The sequence below is a fragment of the Egretta garzetta genome, unplaced genomic scaffold (assembly GCF_000687185.1).
Source record: "Egretta garzetta isolate BGI_Z169 unplaced genomic scaffold, ASM68718v1 scaffold299, whole genome shotgun sequence".
Lineage (NCBI taxonomy): Eukaryota > Metazoa > Chordata > Aves > Pelecaniformes > Ardeidae > Egretta > Egretta garzetta.
Genome location: NW_009260696.1, coordinates 363837 through 379105, shown reverse-complemented (window position 1 = coordinate 379105; position 15269 = coordinate 363837). Strand labels below are relative to the sequence as shown.

General features: G+C 39.0%; 1 protein-coding gene and 1 long non-coding RNA gene across 2 annotated transcripts in view; both read left to right on the top strand.

The window, feature by feature from the left end:
• Window positions 1–15269, top strand: part of MAD1L1 (mitotic arrest deficient 1 like 1) — a 392177-nt gene that overhangs the window by 26556 nt on the left and 350352 nt on the right. The window lies entirely within an intron of this gene.
• LOC118453014 lies at window positions 2972–14076 on the top strand. The gene is made up of 3 exons (XR_004842903.1): window positions 2972–2982; window positions 3930–3935; window positions 13954–14076. It is a non-coding gene; the product is annotated as an uncharacterized LOC118453014 (long non-coding RNA).

The following is a 15269-nucleotide window of genomic DNA, read 5'->3' as shown; positions in this document are numbered from 1 at the left end:
CAGCAGAGGAAGGAGGATTCAGCTGAAGATTGGAGAATGCTTTTACCTGGCAAATGCTCCAGTTATGAACTGAAATGGTTGAAGTAAATCAAAAACTTTCTCAGTAACGTAATGGGAAAACTTGAGAATTCTGACAAGCTTAGGAGGAAAGAAGCTAGCTGAGGTAGCTCTATACCAGTGATTTGAATTTGGTTTTGTGGTTTAATGGCTGCGGCTTTCATTTGTGCTTGCTCCCTGAAACTGTTGTCCAAAGTAGACACATTTGGCATCAGAGCTATATAATATTTATTGCAGAACTAGGATGCCCATTTACACTTAAGTTATAAATGCTTTGCAGTACCTTCCCAGTCAAGTTCAAGTGGAATCTGAGTAGTTAGGAATACCTGATGCACCTTTCCTCAAGTGTGGATGTGGTGTACAAAACTGCAGTCACACCAGCAATGAGCAGAATCGGGAAGCTACAGATCCTGGGGGAGCTAGGAGGAGGACATCTCCTCACAACTAGATCCTCCTAGTTATGAAGACTTCTAGAAGGGTGGTTTTTAACTCTTTATTGTTGTCTGGTTGGTTCTGTACTGTCCGTTCACCAAAGAAAAAGTAACTGGTTGTGGGTAACCCTGTATTCCGCATCATACAGCGTGATGAAAGAAGATCTTGAAGATAAATGTGCATGCAAGGAAGGATGCAAAAGTGGCGTGAAACAGGGATGTTTGTTTCTTTTAGTGGAGGGAATAGGTAGCTCTTTCTCCTCTATGAATACATTTCAAATTGTAAAACAGTTTATCATCTAATTTTATTAGTGCCTCCCCTAGTAGCTTCAGGGATTGAAAGTGACTAAAACTTGATGATAGCAGGAAGCCAAGATGGTGTCAAAGTGCTTGTGACACCAATCCAGTCCTTATCTTAATCCCAGTCACGGGAGCCCGTGGCAAAGACACAGGGAAATCATAATTGCTTTTGGCTGCTCTGAACCCTGCGCTTGATGCAGGCAGCTGAGATGATGTACCGGTTTTTGAGAGTGAGCTGGCAAAAGGAGAACAGTAATTGCTGAAATGCCACTGTTTACATCTTTAATGCGATTACGCTATAGCAGTTCCACTTTCTATGAACAAGACTTAAAGTCTGCTTCTATTTCCTTCTGACATGAATTATTCATTATTTATGGATGATGGTGATTGGGGTTTGGCTTTCACAGGCAGGTTTATTATATCCACTTAGCTCTGACTGCTTTGGCATGCTCTAAGACTCAGTTATTTTCCCAGCATTTGTTCTTAATATTCATCATTCTTCTTGATGTTAAAACTTCTAGAGTATGTAACTCAACTTTGGTTTTGGGAATGAGAGACTGAGGAGGTGGGGTGAGGTTTTTTTTCTTTTTGTGGGAAGCATAGGAAGAGCCTTTTATTTAAATCTGTAGTTATTGCCAAGGCTGAGGGCAACTGGTTTGTTGTCACGGTGTGTCAAAGGACTTGGATATGAGGCACTTTATATGTGCAGCTTGGGAGATTTGGATGTTAAGGAAAGAAAGCAGAATTTCAAAATGAGGTGGGATTGATGTGCCTTTGAGGGAGAGTGGTTCTGAGGGCTGATGAGATTGGGATTTTGTACAGTCTTCCTGTCAGGCCGTAGCAACAGTGACACTCTTTGGGTTCTTCTAACGACTTGTGTCATCTGGTTTGTACTGGGACTGCAATGTTTAGCTCTTGGTATGTCTCCTGTTTGTTAGTAGATGCCTAGAGCTGATGTGTTAATGGGCTTCCATAAAACTTTTGGTCTGAAATGTTATTTGTCCTTCACTTTGAATATTAAGTTTTAGAAACTTAAAAAAAAAAAAGTATGAGAGAGAATTACTGCATTTGTTTAAAGTTCTGAAAGCTTTTTTTAGCTAAACAGTTCAAAGAGCGCATCTCACTAATCAGAGGAATATTTTTGCGTCCCCGGGGTGGTCACAGTGTTTTAATTGGAACTCAGGCTTCTTTGAAGTCCTTTTTAATCCTCCCTGAGCTGGGGGAGAGGGTTTGAAGGCAGCACTGTAAATCTGAAATTTCTTCGTTTTATTTACATGTGTCTGGGGACGCGTGTAATTCATTTTCCTGAAGCTAAGCTTACTTGCCAGCTTGTGGACAGCTGAGTGAGAAATGTGCTTCATTAAGTGGGGAGGCCTGAGAGAGATGGGGGGGGGGTATAGATAGAGAGCTCACGTGCTTATGGATTTGTTAAAACCAGTAACTGAGCAACAGGCTCTGAATGGGAAATGAACTCAGTGGGAAATGATGTGATCACTAAATGTGAGGCTAGACTAAGCAAAAAGCTAGGATTTAAACTCGTGTTTTAGGATTAACTTATTAGTATGGCGCTCAAAAATAGTGTTGCATACTGATATTTGACTGCTTTACAAGTTAAAAAACAAAAGACTTGCGGTACAGCTGTTATGGTTGATAGCTTCAATCATCCTTTAAATCAATATGGGTTTAAATTCTCTTACATTGCAGTTGAATTGCAGAGTTTTTTGGGTGTCCCTAGTCTGATTGCTTAAACTCTTTGAGCCTCAGATTCTAAAATTAAGGCCCTGCTTTGGTTTGGTTTCTAGAGAAATCTAGCCTTACCCCGAGTGTATACACCCTTGATATATCCACCATGAATGGAGAATCAGTGGTAGCTGATGCTTTTTTGTGCCATCTTAATGCAAACAACTTGTAGGAATATGCTGCCACTGACTATGTAAGCATTTTCCTTGGGCATTTTCTACTTTACTTATTCCAGTATTGATTTTCATGAAAAATATAATCACTTATCAGCTGTGTGTTTGTTTTCTGTACTTCAGTAAGGTTTTTCACCTCCCACATTTGTTGAGACTAGGATGTTTCACTTCCTGCTTCCGCCAGAGGTGAGACATCTGCTGTGAAAAGCTTTGAAATAATCTTTCCTTGAGTTTGGATAGTTTTTAATTAATCGAAGCAACAGGCTTAACTTCAATTTTCTGTCTGAAAGAATAACTTGGTATTCCAGCTGAACATATAGGCAGTATGCTTTTCATTTTTTCTAAAATTGCCATCATAAATTTACCTGTGACTGATGCTATTGGATGATATTAAAAAAGCAGTTAAAATAACTTTCACTGTAGCTTAAAGTTGCAGTTTAAAGCAGCCATTCCTGCCGTGAGATTGAAGAGGTATGTGTTTGTAATCAGAAGTAAATAAGAATAATGTATGGGATGTCAAATCTCTTTACATAAAAGTAGCTGAAAATATGGTCTAGACTCTCACAAGGTCCTGTAGGCAGTCATTAATAGTGTTTCCTCTTGCTCAAGATTAGGGATTTTGTGTTACTGCTGGCTAATATTTTCAGCTGATAAGAGTGTGGGAAAACAATGTGATCAATAAAGATGTTGAAAATAATACAAGAACTTAGGTAAAATAATATTTTTCAAGGATTATCTCAGGCAGGTGTCAAAAGAACAAGACTATCAATTTAGTGAAATCTGTAAAATAGTCAAATATATGTATATTGTCAGTACCTAGTCTTGGTTACAGTATTAGCTCCCTTTCTTATCAGAAACAAGCCCTGGTTATCTGTAAAAATGATGTCTCTGTGTTAGTAATTTCCATGTGGGTAGAAGCTGTGCCGGAAGGGTGTCAGATACATGGGAGTTGTGGGGGTTTTGTTGGTGTTTGTTCCCCCCCGCCTCCTTGAAAAGCATCTGATGTTGTCTCATCTCTAGGCTGGTCTGAGTGTTTTCAAATGTCTTGGAAGTGACCTAGCAGAATGGAACCAGCAGAGGTTCAGTAAAATTATGTCAGGATTACTAACTCTGTCTGTTTATTTGCATAAACATTCTTGCCTAGTTTAAAAGCTAAAGAGTTAAGTTTTTTTTACTTGAGAACCTTGTGTTGTTACCAGCCATCCCTTCTGGCCCTCAGCTTAGTGAGGAGCAAGTTTCTGAACTAGCTTTTATTCATTGACATGAAATTTAGAAAGAGAAGCTTATGCCTGCTGTTCTGGAAGTTTCATTTATTACTTTTATTTTGGCTGTCAGGACACTTGCCCAGCTTTGTGTAATCCCAGTAATTGGCCTGTAATAGTTTTCAGGGTTTCTAATGATCCTCTGTTGAATGATTGAAAGATACAATGTCAGTCTATTCAGAGTTTGTTTCCAATGAGCATGGCTTTGTATTTCAGTTTGTGGTTTCCAGATACTAATTTTTTGCTTATGATTACTTACAATTATCCAAATGCCTTGAAAATCTTAGGATACCCATGTGGTTAGAATAAATAATTGGTATTCTGTTCTTCAGTTTGATTTACGTACCACTCCTCAGCCCCCTTGTGAAGCCTTAATTTTTCCCAGCAAATAGTTCCCAGTATCCTCTCTACCCAACTATAGATTGTCATGATATTCCAACTCCACTGACAAATAGAAACTATAGGTAAAACTACTTTAGTTATAACTCACTAAAATAAAATAAGTTATTTTCTTCAATTCATGGCATTATTTTTCCCTTTAGCTGTTTTTTTTTCTCGAATTAAGTTCATGATGGGGTAAAAGACTTGAAATAGCTTTTGCTGCTGCTGCAGTAAAATGAAACATTACATTATTAAATGTGTTTATATTTTGTGCTCGAAATCTTAAGGGCAGTAGGTAAGAAATTATATGCCACAATTTCCTTTCAGCATCATCATTAATATATAATTACATTCACTAAATTTAAATTGCAAATTGAGAAAAAACATTTGCTTCTTTAATTGTAAAGATCATGCTGATATCTACTGTAGTACGTGAGCAGCAACAACCATTTTTGAAAATCCTTTATGATCATTTCCAACTTCACTACTTCTGCGCTGCTGCTGGTAAACAGCTAAAAGGTGCTTTAGAAGTTTTGGGTCTGTTTGATCTCTAATCTGTATTGGGTTTTTTGGGAAAAAGTTAAGCAAAAAGAACTGTTATCCACAGATGTCATCTCAGAGCCTTCAATAGTACAAGGCTGTAATTGGTTTAGAATTTCAAAGTGATTGTGAATGAATCCTTAAGGTATTTAAGGATCATGCTCTTTTGGGTTTTGGGGGTTTTTAATAAGAGATGGAGCAGTGATGAGATCCAGTCAAGAAGGAAGAGTGGGATGGAGAATACAGTGCTGTGGGCAGTACAGTCTGACTCGGAGAAGAATGCTGCTGCTCTTGTAGGAAGTCTCTATTGCTAGAGACCAAGGATTTTCCTTGCATCATAGCAAGCAATGGTTTGAAAGCTTTTCCAAGACATTGGTTCTTATGGATTAGTAAGTACAATAGGTTTGTCATGCTTCCTTGATAACCTAAAAAAGGAAAAAGGGAAGACCGTAATAACTGTTTGTTTTCTCATGTTGGAAAAACATAGGATACAGAATATTTGCAGATACGCTCCATGTTTCTTGAGCTGTATATCAAATGGCTTATTTTTGCCTTTATAAAATCTTGCATTTTATGCAACTGAGTTTAAGCCAAATTAAAATTCTTTTGTGCTATGATTGAAATATGTGGACTGTTCCCCCTCCCCCCCCTTTTTTTTCCTGCCCCCTGTGGGATAAGGCATAGCAATGCATGCTGCAAGAACAAATGGATTTCATCTTTATCATACTACACAGCGATTGTTTTTTTTGGTTTTGTCTAAGGAGAGAGTCAAGAAGAGGGATGACAAAGTAAGCTTTGACTGTTTTGAAAAGAGCATAAGTAAGAGTTTTAGAGTCAATACATTTTTTGTTGTTGTTGTTTATTTATGCTACAAATTGTTAGGTTTTATGCCAGAAACCTTGAGGAATGGCAGCTGAGTAGAGTGGAGAGCAAAGTGTGTTTTGCTCCAGTTGTACCAAGTGGTCAGCCTTGTGCTGTAATCTGAAACAGCAGAGCAATTAAAGGACAGCCCTGTGGGTTAGCAGCAGTACAAACTGAGCTTGTGTGTGGATATACTTGTTGTTAGTAAGAGCTCAAGATAGTTTATTCTATTTTTCTAGTTAACTTTCCATTTCCCTTGATACTTATGTATTTTCTCTGTGGTAGTACATCTTTTTTCTGTTTAAAGCATAGGTTAGTTTTGACTCTTAATGAAGTCTAGTCTTGACAGTACTAAAAGAAATCTTTGAGAGAGCGAGCATACAATTATTCATCTGCCCCAAAGCTCGAAATGGTGATGTGATGGTGGATCTCTTGCAACATAGGTAGCCTGGGCTTCTCACCAGTTTTTGAGAGCCAGACTGACAGTTCACCTGTTTCACCCTCAAGCCCCCTTATTGCCTTTTCCATGTGGCTGATGTTACCTGTCTCATAGAGTGTAGCACTCTAAGCTCAAGTGAGAGCTTGAGGGTATGTTTTGATGAGAAGGCAGCTGAGCCAGTTAACAGCTTCTTGTTGAAAGGGGGAATTGCAGCAAGCTGATTCAGACCTTCAGTGGCAGAAAATGAACCAAGCAGAGCCAGTGACTGCCACTGCGGTGGCAGCAGGCAATTAGATTTGTTCCACTGCTCTCACCGAACTGCACCCGGTGAAGAGAAGTCTGGAAGTTTACAGTGATGATTTGTGTGAGCTGGACCCCTTTTGGAAAGGCAACTCAACGCTCTCTGGACTTGCTGTGTAAAAAGCTCTGCCGTAAAAAGCTCTAGCACTTTTTAATCAAACTACAGAAAATGGCTTTTTTTTCACCATTCAAAGCTCTAAATTGCTTGTCATGTGATTCAGTGTGCAATGGCCTGACTGGTGAAGAATTAAAAAACCAAAACCAAACCAAACCTGTCTGTTTTTATTTTACCTTCCAAATCAGCTTTGTTGATACTACTGTGTATAACATTCCTTCTCCTTGAAGCCTATTAAAGCCTTTCACCTGTAAGGTTATATTCAACTGTGCAGTGCTTGTGCTTACAAAGTTTTAGTGATTTGTTCTGTGCTTGCTGTTAGAGCAGTGGTAGGGATGGGAAAGAAGTTTGGAATGTTGAAATGCTCACCAAATGTTTACTTTTTTTCAAAAGTAAGATCCGTTTTATCTTGTTGAGCTTTTAAATACATCTTTAAAGTAGAAATGAAACTTGAAAGATTAGTTGTTATGATGCCATATCGTTAACTTTAGGAGGAAAAAACCTTTTTTCATTAAAATCCCCAAAAGTCTATTGACTGGAATCTAAGATAGTTTTCTTCCTATTCTTTTCTCCCCTCTTCAAATTATGGCTTGATTGGATTAATTGCTAATTTTGCAGTTGCTTCAAAAGAGACATATCAATTGTCTTTAGAGTTGTCAAGACACTTATAAACACTTAAAATGCTTTCTTACAAATAAGTTGTTCTGCTTCAAGTGGTTAATGGGGACATTTGCTTTAGTAAAGAGCAATTGGATTTGTTGATTCTATCTGTACACAAATACAAGGTTTCTTTTCTAAATGAAGGGAACCTCAGAAGCTGAGATTGCCTATTGCTTTCAGTTTACACTTCAGAATTCCTCCATTCATTTTGTACATAAAATATTAAGCATGAGGTTTATTGGAGAAACAGTGTAAAGTATACCTTAGCTTTGCTTTTGACAGCTCTTAGCACCTTCATTTGAATGAATAGAGGTAAGTGATTGCTCTTCAAAACATTTTAATCAAAGTGTTACAAAACACTAAATGTGTCCTAATTGCCTAGGAACTTTTGAGAATTTATTTTTGTGAACAATGTGTGTAGCAGATTCCTTACCATATGGTTTAGTTCATGCAGTTGTGAATAGAAAGGGAGGATGTAGGCATGAAGATATTACCAAATAGGTCTAACCTGGATGGGAGCTTGAAAGGGGCTTTTTGCAAGAGAAGTGCTGTTGTACTCTCAGAACTTCCAGGCCTGGATGCCAGATTTTAGTGGTGATGTTTTCCTTTAGTCTGGTAAAGGGCAGCTAAGGTATGTTCCCAGGGAGGTGATGCATATTTGTACGGGAAAGGAATGTTGAGCAAGTTGGCAGAGACAACCTTTGAGTTAATGTGACCAAATTAAACTTAAGGACTCTGTGTTGCTGTATTTTGGGAACTCTGTATGTGCTGTTGTGATGTTATTTGCTGCACTTTCTGGAAGGGCAAGTCATCACATGAGCTGAGCTGCTTTTGGATTTGCTAGTGAAGGTTAAGAAATAAGTGGGAGTCCTGTAAACCCGAGATAGAGGAGTTAGAGTTGTAGAGCTCAAATATACAAAAAGGATGTTTGGGAGACTCACTTCAAACATACAGGAGTGTCACCGAAATTGGGAATAAACCTTGTAACACCAATGTAGTGTTAAAAGGCCGGCATTCTTTATTCGCGGCGCCAGATGCACGGGGGATCGCTCCACCTAACGTGCATGCCTTACACCCTTTCCATATGATTTATATAGATCAAGTATATACCTATTTATTTTATTCATACATATTCAATATTACACTCTTTGGTGATTGGTACAAATTTGCTCGCTTCACATGTAAATTATTGCGCAGACTCAGTTGTCCTTTTCCATTGTTCTCTCTGAGTAGGTGGTATCACTTGGGTAGGTGGTCCGTGAGTCGGTGGTCGCGATCTCCCCCTGCCGGAATTACTTTTACCTGTTCGGCTCTTAATCTTGGCAGTCCTGGCCATTTTTTTCAGTCCACTATGCAAAATCACACTCCATCATCCTCTTCTGGCAGAAATGAATTGTCTAGTGTTTCGTTTGTATTAATGATTACCTAAAGATTAAAATACAGATCAAAGAAAACACTGATTTATATACTCAATGTTCCCAGACTTCTTGTCCAGTTGGGTAGGGCTGTACAAGCAGTATAGCAGCATCCATGGTTGATTGATTCCATCACCCTGGTTACATTTCCCCCCTTTGGAAGTTTTGAAATAATCATCTTTTCAATACTTCCATTTTAAATCAATAATATTCCATTATATCAATTCACTGTTTCATCGCTGCTGATGATTAGAGTTTATAAGAATTCAGTTATCTATTATTCACTATGTGATGGTGGGAGCATTGTGATTGAATCACTTAAATCTTGTCTCAGCTACTGCCTGAATGATCATCCGATTGAAGGCAGTTTTACTAGTGAGTTTCTTCTTTAAACAATAGTAAATGAGTAGCAACACCAAGAATACTATTAATAATAGCAACACAGTACTAATTAAGGACCTTATCCAGGAACTCAGGTTCCATCCCAATCCACTGAATATTTTGTCAAGCCCATTCTCTTGCATGTCCATCTTGAATTTCTTGGGTGTCCTTTTCTATTTGCTCTAATAAATCTATATAATGTTCAATATCGAGTAACATTTGGGATATGTATACAGCAATGATCTATCCTATCCTTCAGATACATGCAAACCTCGTGTTGTTTTAATAAGAGAATATCCAAAGTCATTCTGTTTTGCAAAGTAATTCTTGAGATTGCTTGTAACTGTAAATTTAATTGTTTAAATCCTTTCCTTGTTACACCAGCTAATTTTTCTGCTTGACCAGTTAATTTATACAGCTAGGCCCTATTCCTATAGGTTGATAAGGGAGTCAATAAAGACTTCAAGGCCCATCCAACTTTTACTCCTGTTGGTGATGTAGAATGGAATGAACCTTCAATTTGTGATCTTTCTTTCCATATTAATTTTAAATTTTCGGAATCCCCTTCCAAGGCAGCCTCCTTCCAAATTGGACATAATGTCGGTTTGCATTCCTAAAGTATTTTTTTTCACTTACCCATCCACTGGTAAATGGGTGGACCAGGTTCCATCACTCATCGCCCAAACTAAGTGTCCTGGACTCTGAATTGTAGATGTTCTGCAACTAAATATTGTTCCTCTCTTGGGCTTATATGTATCAGTCAATTGTAAATAATTAAGTCTTCTACACCAACATTCATATTTCAATGCAGCTGCCAGAGGTGGAGCATCTTGTACTGCTTTTCTAACTGTGCTACAATTATATATCTTTTTACAATTCCACCAAGATACAATAATTTCTTTTTCCCCAATATGTACTTCCCTTGTCATTGACTGGGAAAGCTGCAAAAATCATTCCATCCCAAATAAAACACCAGGAGGCATTGGTCATGTACTGAAATTGAGATAAGATGGTCATCGATCATAATCCCACAAAACAATCTCTTGTTTAGTTTGATTAGTCTTCCTACATCTCCATTCCATGATCATTCGACTGACATTCTTCCTAATGGGTTCATTATAAGAGCACCAACCTACATTATGAAACCTACCTATCTTGATGAAGACATAGTTTAATAGTTTTTTGCAATTTGTTCTACTCCCAGGGGTTTTCCATTGCTTTTTAACATATTTTATCTGTTCTTGTTATCCAACAATGGGGACTTGGTCACAGTAAGTGCTGTCATTGGATTTTTCATTACTCAAGTTTGTTGTCTAAATTCCCTGTGGAATTGATTCACTCACTGCTCTTGGGATTGGGAGACATGCAGTTTTTTGGGTTACATTATGTAAGTTAGCAAACTCTTATCAGTCCAACCATTAAATTTTCTTCTGGAGTTCTTGGGATGTGTATCGCCTATTCCGCTTCTATTGACAGTGGATCCCTGCTCTCTGCCCTCACTCCTAATCTATCTGCCTTCACTTTGAACAATGCTCCCATCATCATCAGTCTCCCAATCAAAATCCATTTTCCCCTTATTTTACAATGATATCCCCCCCTTTTAGACATATTTTGAAGTCAACTTTGCAGTCTCTGGATCCTTATTGATGATTTTCCATGAAGGGGCCTTCTTCACTCGAGTGTAGTGTATCCATGGTTCCACTCCTTCCACTTTGACTGCAGTGTAACTCGTTAACAATACCTGGAAGTGTCCCTTCCACTTCTCCTGCAGTGGTTCAGAGTTCCAAGTCTTTATGTACACGAGATCACCTGGCTGATACTGATGTGCAGGCGTATCCAAGGCAAGTGATCCAGTCAGCACAATGTATCGTTGGAGTGCTTCAAGGGCTTTTCCTAGAGAAATCAAATACACTTTCAAATCTGTTTCCCCTGCTACCCTCATGTCCCCTGGGATTAGAGGAGTTTGGTAAGGTTTGCCATACAAGATTTTGTAGGGACTTATACCATCTTTAGATCTTGGTTGGATTCTAATTCTCAGGAGAGGTAATGGTAAGGCTTGCAGCCATTTTAAAGATACTTCTTGACAGATTTTACTTATTTGTCTTTTCAGCGTTTGGTTCATCCTCTCTATTTTCCCACTTGATTGTGGTCTCCAGGGGGTATGTAGGTCCCATTTTATACCCAAAATATTACTAATTTGTTGAATGAACTACATCTGCCACAAAATGTGGTCCTCTTGCAGAGGACATTCCTATTGACACCCCAAATCTTGGTATTATTTCCTTCAACAATATTTTAACTACTTCTCTAGCTTTGTTGGTGTGGCAAGGGAAAGCCTCTGGCCGTCCAGAAAATGTACCGATCAACACTACCAAATACCTATATCCATTTTGTCTGGGGAACTCAGAAAAATCAATTTGCTAATAATCTCCAGGAAAATTTCCCTGTCTTGTTACCCCTACAGGTGGTTTCTTTTGGTTCAGGGGATTATTTTTAAGACAGATTGGACACTTAGCTACTATTGATTTAACTATTCCTGTCATCCCTACACACACTACAGATGTTTTCAAACTTGAAACCATAGCATCTACACTCCAATGTGTTTGCTCATGCTTTTCTTTTGCAAGTTCTAACATAACTTGCAGGGTTACTATTATCTGTTTTTCTGGCGTTACCCACCATCCTTCTGTATTTTGTGATGCTTTCAATTGTTCTGCTAATTGCTTATCCAATTTATTATATTTTGGTTTAAATTTTGGAATTTTTGTCTGGTTTATTGGTACTAGTGCAAGGATACCTCGTTCTGCAGCCTCTTTTGCAGTGTTATCTGCCAATCGATTACCTATATTTATAGCCGTCTGACTGAATTGATGAGCTTTGCAATGCATTACTGCCACTTCTTTTGGTTTCTGAACATCTTCTAGAAGTTGGAGAATTTCTTCTTTATGCTTTATCAATGATCCTTGGGCTGATAGCAGTCCTCTTTCTTTCCAAATAGCTCCATGAGCATGGATCACATCACATGCATATTTGGAATCGGTCCAAATATTTACCCTTCGTCCTTCTGCCATTCGCAGAGTCTCCTTTAATGCCACCAATTCTGCTTTCTGTGCTGAGGTATTTGCAGGCAGGGTCCCTGACTCCAGTACCTTGGTGGTGGTGATGGCAGCATATCTGGCCATTCAACTTCCCTCCTTGCACAAAGCTGCTCCCATCTGTAAATAATTCCAGATCAGGATTTTCCAGAGGTTCATCTCCCAGGCCCGGTCTTCTGGAATAGATTTGTTCAATAGTTAACAGGCAGTCATATTCTAAGTTTCCCATCGGATTTTCTGTCGACAAGAACATTGCTGGATTAACAATTGCTGTGGTTTTTAATTCCACATCATCTTGTTCCAATAAGACAACCTGATATGTCAGCATTCTGCTGGGGGACAGCCAATGACCCCCCTTTTGCTCTAAAATGGTTATTACTATGTGTGGTACATATACCACCATCTTTTGACCCATGGTCAATTTTCGAGCTTCTTGGATCAGCAATACCGCTGCTGCCACAGCACGCAAACATCCCGGCCATCCTTTGCTCACATTATCAAGTTGTTTGGAAAAGTATCCCACCGGCTGCTTCCAGGATCCCAGCCATTGTGCCAGTACTACAAGGGCCAGATGTTGCCTTTCATGTACAAACAGCTCAAAAGGTTTGGTCAGATCAGGCAAACCCAATGCAGGGGCCATCATTAATGCCCTTTTAAGTCCTTTGAATGATTTCTGACATTCAGGTGTCCAAGTCAAATACCGATCTTCAGATTCTTTTAAAGCTTCATATAGTGGCTTCACATACAGCCCATAGTTCAGAATCCAGAGTCGACCCCCTCCCCATAGTTCAGAATCCAGAGTCGACACCATCCAGTCATCCCCAGAAAAGCTCTCAGTTCCTTTGGGCTGCTAGGTTTGGGAATTTGACAAATGGCTTCTTTTCTTTCGTTTCATAGTTGTCTTTGTCCTTGAGATATCTCAAATCCCAAATAAATCACTGCTGCTTTTCCTATCTGGGCTTTGCTTCTGGAAACTCTGTATCCTCCTTGGCCCAGAAAATTTAATAAACTGATAGTAATTTCAAAACATTTTTCTTTACTTTCTGCTGCTATCAGAATGTCGTCCACATACTGTAACAACATGCCTTTCTCTTGGTTCTTTTTTTTCCGTATCTCTAACTCTTTTGCCAACTGATTCCTAAATATCGTAGGGCTATTTTTAAGTCCTTGTGGAAGTACAGTCCATGTTAGTTGTGTCTTTCGTCCTGTGGCAGGGCTTTTCCATTCAAAAGCAAATATGCTTTGGCTCTTTATATCCAGAGGTATGCAAAAGAAGGCATCCTTTAAATCTAGTACAGTAAACCATTTGTGTTCCTCCTTTAAAGAGGTCAGTAAAGTGTATGGATTAGTCACTACTGGGTGTATATCTTGGACTATCTGATTTATAGCCCTTAAATCCTGAACTAGTCGATATTCCTTGCCTCCGGATTTCCTTACTGGCAATATATAGGAGTATTATATTCTGATGCACATTCTACCAAAAGTCCATATTCTAAAAATTTTGTAATTAACCCCTCTAATCCTTTTCGAGCCTCCCACATAATAAGATACTGTTTTTGTCTTACCCGGCTTGGCTTCAGGTTTTAAAGTCACTTTTACCGGTTCTGCCAATTTAGATCATCCCAGAACTCCGCTCGCCCAAACCAAAGGAATTACTGCATTTTCCACTTCTTTTGAAATCTGTTCTTCCCTGGAGGAATCCTGTAACATAAACACTCTTGCCTCTATGGCTTTTGATTCTGGTATTAGTAACTTAATCTCTCCATCTTTAAAAGTTATTTGTGCATCTAATTTGCTTAATAGATCTCATCCTAACAAAGGCAGTGGACATTCAGGCATATACAGAAACTGGTGAGTTACCCACTGTTTTCCCAATTTAAACTTCAACGGCTTTAAGAAAGGTGAATTTTCTTTTTGCCCTGTCACACCAACACAACATCTACTGATTTATGACTAAATTTCCCTTTACATGTGTTCAATACCGAATAAGCAGCCCCAGTATCTACTAAAAATTCTATTTCTTCGTTCCCTAGCTTGAATGTAACCAGGGGTTCAGCTAGGGTTGATTCCCCTGGTCGTCTTCATGATTCTTCATCCAGGGTCATTAATTTGATTGCCAGGAGAGTTTCTCCAGCTTTGGGGCATTCCCTTTTCCAATGCCCACGTTCCTTACAAATAGCACACTGATCTTCTGCCAGTCGGAAATTTACCTTCCCCCTTTCTCTAATATTCATTCCCTGTCCTCTTCCTCTACCTCTTCTATTATTCTCTGTTAAAACCTTCAGTAATTTTCCATCCCTCCGTGCTTGTCTCACTTCCTTTTTTTTTTCTCTCTTATAATATACAGTCCAAGCTACTTCAAGCATCTTACCCAAATCTCTAGATTCAGGTCCTTCCAGTTTCTGGAGTTGCTTTCTAATATCTGGGGCCAATTGAGCCATGAATACAGAAGCCAATTGTATCTCTTCTTCTGGTTTTTCTGGATCCAAATTAGTATATTTTCTAGCAGTCACCCTCAGCCTTTCCATAAAGGCTGAAGGGGACTCATTTAATTCTTGTCTCACTTCATAAACTTTTGACCAATTTATTGCTTTTGGCATTGCATGTCTAACACCAAATAAAATCCACCTCTGATATCTAGTCAACATTTCCCTGGGTCCTGGTTGATTAGGGTCCCACTCGGGATTTGCAGATGGAAAATTCTGGTCCACTGTCCCCTGTAAATCCCCATTATCATGTGCTCCCTTCACCTGTCTTCTGGCAGTTTTCAATACCATTTTCTTTTCAGTATCATCAAGGAAAATATCCAATATTACTTGTAAATCATTCCAATCAGGATCTTGAGTTCTAATTATTGTTTCAATTACTTCGGCTACTTTTTCGGGATTCTCCTGATAGGTACCTGCAGTCTCTTTCCATAGTCTTAAATCAGTAATTGAGAAAGGGACTTTTACTACTACTGGCCCATCATTCCCTACTGCTTCTCGGAGAGGGACTTGGAGGGGAGCTGGCCCTGCCCCCCCACTCCTTCCCTGCGTCCTTCCTGAAATTGGGCTAAATCCCTCTGCTTCCCCTTCCATAGGAGAAGCAGAAGGATTATTAGCCTCCAAAATTTGAAC